Genomic DNA, 7,190 nt, shown 5'->3' on the forward strand with positions numbered 1-7,190 from the left:
AGGGGATAAGACCACCAAGTAATCAACCATGAGCCCCTCCAGGCTTTGCTCTAGAGTGGGGCCCCACTCACCCTCTCATGGGCAAGGTGATGTGCTCTGTTAATTTTCTCTTTATAGGGGTCTCGTGGCCCCACACCTAGGAGTAATTTGCCTTGGAAGACCCTACCAGGGGTGAACTGCCCCCAACGTCACAGTCCCTGAGATCACTTGGAGACAGAAACCCTTCACCACAATAAGATGGTATTTCGCGGAGGAGCACATAGGGGGTTTTCAGGTCTTATTCTGAACATTCCTGATTTCTGTAGCCCAAAAAACAGGTTGATAAATTCAGTAAAAGCTATTTGTTCGTGAGGGGAAAAAACAAGGTAAAATACTTCCTGGCTTCAGAGGTTTGTGATAATTATACATCTTCTTGTATGTCTTACCTGGACATCAAATGTTGGAATGTCTTTAAAAAATGCCAAGAAAAAAATCTGAATTTGCAAGGCTCCTTTCATGAAATTTTAATGAATATAATTTGTGTTCTTCCTTATCCTATTAGTTTAGTTCATCTGAGAAAGCAACAAAACACTGCGGTTTAATGAGTTCTTAATGCTTTGAAAACATTTTGCAAGGCCATGCTTTTCACCTTCTGAAGACTAAATATTGAGCTTTTTTTTTTTAAATCCCTTCCCTACCGTCTGCTCAAGGGGTGCAGAAAATAGTGCACTATTAGCACTGGTGGAGCAGAAAACCATTCAGCTGCACTTTTTCCACATAGGTTTGAATCAATTTGTTTTCTCACTCTTCATAAGTGCCTCACCTAGCCAATGTTATTGCTTAATTTATTTCTTGGCAGTGGATAAAGTCACATACACACCCACACATTTCTATATCTGGAGCTTCCTTTCCACCTCTTCATAGCATTCAAACTTCATATCACCAAGACAACGCCACTGCATAGTTGTGTGTACCTAGTTATGTGCACATAGTGTACTCAGAGAAGTTTCTTTCACTTTCTTCAGTTTTTCTTCTGCTTTTGTTTTTGCAAGAATGTAAATCTCTGACTTAAGAAATATACAAGTGAAGTAAGAGTTATATCCTGCACGTTATTGGCGTGTATCACGTCACAACACAATGTTTTTGCTGGTGATATATTCCACTTAAAGCATTGTTGCAGAGAAGACGTAACATCCATCAAGTCTTACCTCAGCGGCGGAAGAGAAGTGGCTTTGTGAAGCAGTAAAATTACAAGTTACATTGTTCTAATATCAGAAAAACTTAATTAACTAGGTGAGCCTTAGGGGATCATTCAAAATGCCTCCCCAAGCAACAGCAGAGAGCACGAATGACCCCAAGCTACGACAGACCTGCTTACTGATACAGAAAATGTGATTGCTTTTCATATTCCAGTGAATTTTCAACATTTCCCATTTTACCTCGGGATACTCAGACTCCAAACGCATCAGAATAGGTACAGTGCAACACGAAGGGGCCGCACGCATGGGCGTTATTAGCTAAATGAATTTTAATAAATAACGCCCGAGACATAATGAAACATAAGACAATATGAAAGATGAGATTAAATGCTTGTTGAAGTATGTGAGACAGATAATGGGATACGGCGGTGAAACAGATGAGTTTAAGGAGGTGCGTAATACTGCGTGTTCAATTTATATGTAAATCAAACCTCCTAATAGAATGACCTCAACCAGGTGCCAGAGGATAGGAAAACGATCCCACCCAAAAGCATTTCTGAATTTTGAAATCTCGTGAGCTTCCACTGGAACACGGTGTCAACCTGGTGCTACAATAACCCATTAGAGAGTAGGCTGATTAGATGATTTATTTCTGTTACCACGCAGCACCTACAACAATCTGCACGACGCATATCAGTGACTCAGTCTCTGCTGGGTGTACGTGTACAGGTGCTTTCAGCAGGAAGCAGGTTGCCCTCTCCACCTATATATGTGTGTGTATGTAAGGTGAATGGATATGTGACAAACATACCACCACTATCTCCAAGTGAGCTCTGTCACCTTTTTGTCCTGTGCTCGTCTCAAACACAGATCATATATGTCTGTCATACCGACCCTCTTTGTTAGGGAGACGGGAGAGGATAATCAGGAGAGGACAAATGATGTGCTGCAAATCCCCTGCTGCGTGACATTTGACCGTGCATGCACTGTAGACAAGCTAGCTTGTCCTCAGATGCTGCATAGCTACAGCCTAAAATGAAAAATAGATCTGAAATTATCAGAAAAAATTGTGTGCGTATCTCAGCAATTTATTTAAATTAAGAGTTTTTTAAATTATTTTATTGTGGGTGTGTTCTGTGAAGTCATTATAGTATCTCTGTCTATCAGTCACTAATGGCATGGAGCAGCGGGAGGCCAGGACACCTGCGTCTGCTGCCTGATAATGAATATGATGAAGATGGATAATACTTTACCCTGTCTGAAACCACGCTCTCAGCTAGGGAGTGATTACTCTAGTAATTGGGATCCGTGGTGGCTGCCACTGGAGATGCTTGTGATGAGGCTGTCTCAACTGCAATGTAGATAACATTTACATTATTAAAACCCAGAGACACAACACCACAAATCAGCGCTAACAACCTCAAAATCAGATTTGTGACCTTTCATTGTGGATTTGTATGTGTAGTATAAGAAATTCTTCCTAGAGTGAGTTTTCGAGGACTCGGTTAAGATATGTTCACTTCAGGTTCAAAAAGCTTCAGAATTGATGGGCTCAGTGAAGCAAAAGAACCTAACTGACTCTGACATGCTTCACCTGGGATTTCGCTAGGAATCCTCTGCCACACCTGTCTGGACACAAGTGCATGCTAAAAACAACACTGATATGCTAGTCATATAAAACAGACTGGAAAAAAACAAAATACTTTTTTGGCCATTTGTATTAGTTGTGTTAGTCAGACAGACTGTATACAATAAACAGATATAGCCTCAATTTTATCAATTATGGGTTTGTGAAGTCTCATTTTGAGGCTCAAATCATCAGCTAATGCGTTGTCAGCTAATGCTAGCAAGCCTGTTTAGCAAGCTACACACTACTAACTGGTGCAAAGTAACCTTTGAGTAAATTACAGCATTACACTCTAAAAAACTAGTATAGATCTAATGGGCAGGCCCTTTTCTGTGACTCAAATTAACTGTGGTGAGCCTTTGCAGACATATAACAGCTACAGCCACCTTTGACGGCACACCCGTCACTTACAGTGGCAATGCTAGTAATAATGCAAAACTTTAACTCCTGATCAAATTTAAATGGGTGACTTATAAAAAAAAATCACCCTCTGAACAAATTTAATGAAGGGAGGAGTTGCATATGCTAGACTCAAAGTATGTTTATTTCTGCATTGAATTTTATATTTTAAAATATGCCTTGTGAATAAGGGAGCAGCTAAAATTAGCTTCTTTTTTTTAAACTGCAGCTTTGGCTAACTTTTGGGGTTAGCCTCAGGTAGTGATTTGAGGAACTGCAATTAATGCACTGCATCATTGGCTTCATTTTTTCTTTGTTGTCTCAGAGTATCAGCTTCTAGTTCATCTAAGAAACCCAGAGACACAACAACACAAATCAGTGTTGACAGCCTCAAAATCAGATTTGTGACCTTTCATTGTGTATTTGTGTGATCATTCCACCTCAGTTTGCCATAGTGATCATTCAGCGACATTACAGCTCCATGGGTATTCTGTTATTTCGGAAAATAAAAGAGATTTATAAAGATCCCAGAGTGGTCATTACCAACTGGCACCACTTTTTTTCCATTTTAGTGCAGTTTCCCATAATTCTCAAGAGACACTGGGTGCCCTCTAGGAAGTGTCCAAGTGCATAGTGGGTGCCGAGACTAAAGAGGGGGGTGCTGTTAATGACCATCTGCTCAGAGAGCAACCTTTTTAATGAAGACGGATGTTGGGAGGATCTGACCAGGGGGCTACAGGCAGGGGTCTAATGACACATCCTTCTATGTCTGGACCTTCTAGGTTGTCTTACATGACCTGACAGCCCTCACAATCGCACATGTACCAAAGACTTCAAACAAGCTTCCTGAAACTGCAAGTACTCACACACACTCACAAACCTGCACTGTGTCACTTAATGGTGAATGGTGAAGACACACATCTTAAGCAGTTTAAAACTCTAGTAAACTTAGACTGTATAAAGTATACATGATGAAAAAAACTGAACTGCTATTCAAAGCTTTTCTAAAGTAAAATGTAAGTAGAAATACATGCTTGTATCTTGTTGTATGCTTAATTTTCATGCTGAGAAGATCAGAGGGGTCAGTACAAATGTGCCCACATGAAGAGGCTCTAGGTCTGGTGCACAAAAGTATTACAAGTAAAAAGAAAGCATTAGGCTTTGTGACTGAGCCACATCATGTAATGGTTGACTAACACAGATTTAATTGGATTTCTGTTACTTAAATTAAATTCCTTTTCGCTTTTGATCCACAACTTCTGTTGCCCGATCTTCTTTTCACTCTTTGTGTTTGTATTGAAGTCTTGGGAAATGTTTCTGTTGATTGGGCAGTGTCAGAGTGAACTCTGTGATTGTGCTCGAAAGCTCAGGCCTCTTTGTCCTAGATGCGATTCCAGAGCTTCGGTGGTAATAACATCCAAAAAGGAAGGAGAGAGCTTATAGCACCAACACCCTTAGGCTTCACCCTGAACGTACGCTCAAATTAAAAACAAGCCCATGGCCTTAACAGCACTTCTAAACATGGGGGCTGATGTGTCAGCAGTCTTTTATTAGAGTCATCCTGTTCAGAAACACAGCAGGGAGGGAGGGAAAAAGACGAAGCCCGGCGGAGAAAACATGGAGGCCTACACTCCCTGCCGTCCTTTATTTTATTTCATCACTCATCACTTTTCTGTAAAGATTATTAGACTAGTCAACTAAGATTGATGGATGGAGATGAAAGATGCTCAGAAGCCCATCTCTTTCACACTCATCTTCATCTGGGTGCTGGTTCTGACAGTAGAGGAGCAGAGGAGGAGATGGATGGATGGGTCTTATCTTCCTACTGTACTTCATGTGTAGCAAAAGGTGCTGCAGCTCTTAAGAGCACCCTATTAACGGTCCTTTTTGTTGTTTAGACATCTAACAAAACATTAATTTAACACTTTTGGCTATATAACAACATAAATAATGCTAATTTTTATGGGAAACTTTTAACGCAGTCTTGGTTATGAATACTGTACTCGAGATTTAATATCCTGAGAGAAAGCATGTGAGGTGCCGCGGGCTAATAGGAGCCGTTATAATGAGGGATGATACCAATAAATTGATATCTCCTACACTCACTACTGTACACCCTCCTGCTGCAGTTAAAAGGATTGACTCAGCCTTCACTAACCTTGTATTTGACTTGAACTGTCATTAGCGAATCAAAAGTAGATTAATTAATCACGGGTCCACTGGGGTGTACATTACCTTAAGTGACTATTGTAATATAACTTAAAGAGAAATCACCCATGATTTCTCATCTTGACACCAGAATGAATGCTTTGCTACTTCCAGGAGTGCTGATGCTGTCATCAAGAGGCAGAAAATGGATTCTGTAAGTGGTGGAGAGTCTATTACTGCATTAATTCTGCAACAAATGGGAGCTCTTCAGAAATGGTCAACACTTAAATCTCATCAGACCTTTTTTTTCACTCTATTGCATTAAGTCCCCATTCCTTATTCTCCTCCTAACACTTTCTTAAAACCTCCAGAAAGATGTCATGTTTGACATAAGGGGCTCTAACCTGTAAATATCATCCATTATGTGCATATGTGTGAATGTCAGAGCACTTGTTGACTGCTCCAAGTGGCAGCATTTGGTGCTGAAAAGAACAGTAAGTGCATATCTGTGTTGTTTCTCTGCCTCTGGCTCAGGTGTTTTGCCATCCTGTTACACAATGACTTTTTGTAAACACACTGTGACTTGCTCACTCGAGAGAAGAATAAGCCAAATCGGTGCTCGAAGCAAACAAGATCCCTGAAAGACGGGGTATATTTGATATAATTATGCAAACAAGCAGCAGTCTTTTTCTTTGTGACCTTGGTAAACATCATTCTTTGTCCTTTGTTGCATGCCCTTTTTTCCCCCCATATTCTTCTTACTGCATCTGAGAATCTGTGGAGCTATCATCACAACAAGATTTGATCCACTCATTAGTGTACTAACAGTATCCCCTGCTGGCAAAAGAGGGAACACATACACAGCGACCTGTTCTGCACTCACTGCTGTTATTGAAAAGACGGCAATAAAATGTTTGTGAAGGCATCATGATGTGAAGAATATGTAAAGTGGTAGAGTAAAAGGCAACACTGTGATAAACTGAAGGCGCTGAATACATGCAGGGCCTAGTTTGCTTTTACAGATTGAAGTGCAGCAATTAGATATTATCCCTTTAGAGCCCCTGGAGGTAGGCAGGCTACTCGAGTGATCAGCCTCATTCATCAACATCATCAACCAGTTCATAATCAGCTGCAAAACTTAAAAGTTTTGATGCATGCAGTTTAATTAAAATGAAAAAACTAAGAAAAAAACAAAAAACAAAGACCAAGCAACATAGCCGATGCTTAATTTGGATAATACAGTGAAAAGCTGATAAGACATAAGGAATTAATGGCTCTTATACAGCCCACCATTCTGATCGATGTGGATTCACAGCAGTGATTATGACTGACTGTCGACTCCAACTATTCAAGCACCACTCAGTCTGTGTGCTGTATTTGCTCGTGTATTTTCAGTAAGTCCATGCTGTCTGTCTGACAATAAGTTCATCATTACTACAGATTGTGAATCAGACCCCCCCTTCTCAATTTATCTTCCCCTAAAAAGGGAGGGGGCGGGGGGGGAGCCACCTGCCCTCCTTCTATAAACATGCTGGTTTCCATGCCAGCCTGGAGCAGGATCCACAGAGCAAACACTCCAGCAGCCAGCAGAAAAGAGCCCAACAATGTGGAGGGCTGGAGGAGGAGGAGGAAGAGAAGGAAAGCAAGAGGGCGTGTGTGTGTTTGTGTGTGTGGGAGGGGGCAGAGCAGGTACAGAAGATCTATGCCACACAAAGTCACAAAGCAAGGTACTAATTATTAAATCGTTGTGACTGGAGAGGTCCGTCAGCGATACAAAGGAGAAACGAAAGAATTTCTGCAATTTGGATTGAGCAAAGTATGAGTTGCAGTAATTACAC

This window comes from Oreochromis aureus, linkage group 7 (assembly GCF_013358895.1).
Source record: "Oreochromis aureus strain Israel breed Guangdong linkage group 7, ZZ_aureus, whole genome shotgun sequence".
Classification (NCBI taxonomy): domain Eukaryota; kingdom Metazoa; phylum Chordata; class Actinopteri; order Cichliformes; family Cichlidae; genus Oreochromis; species Oreochromis aureus.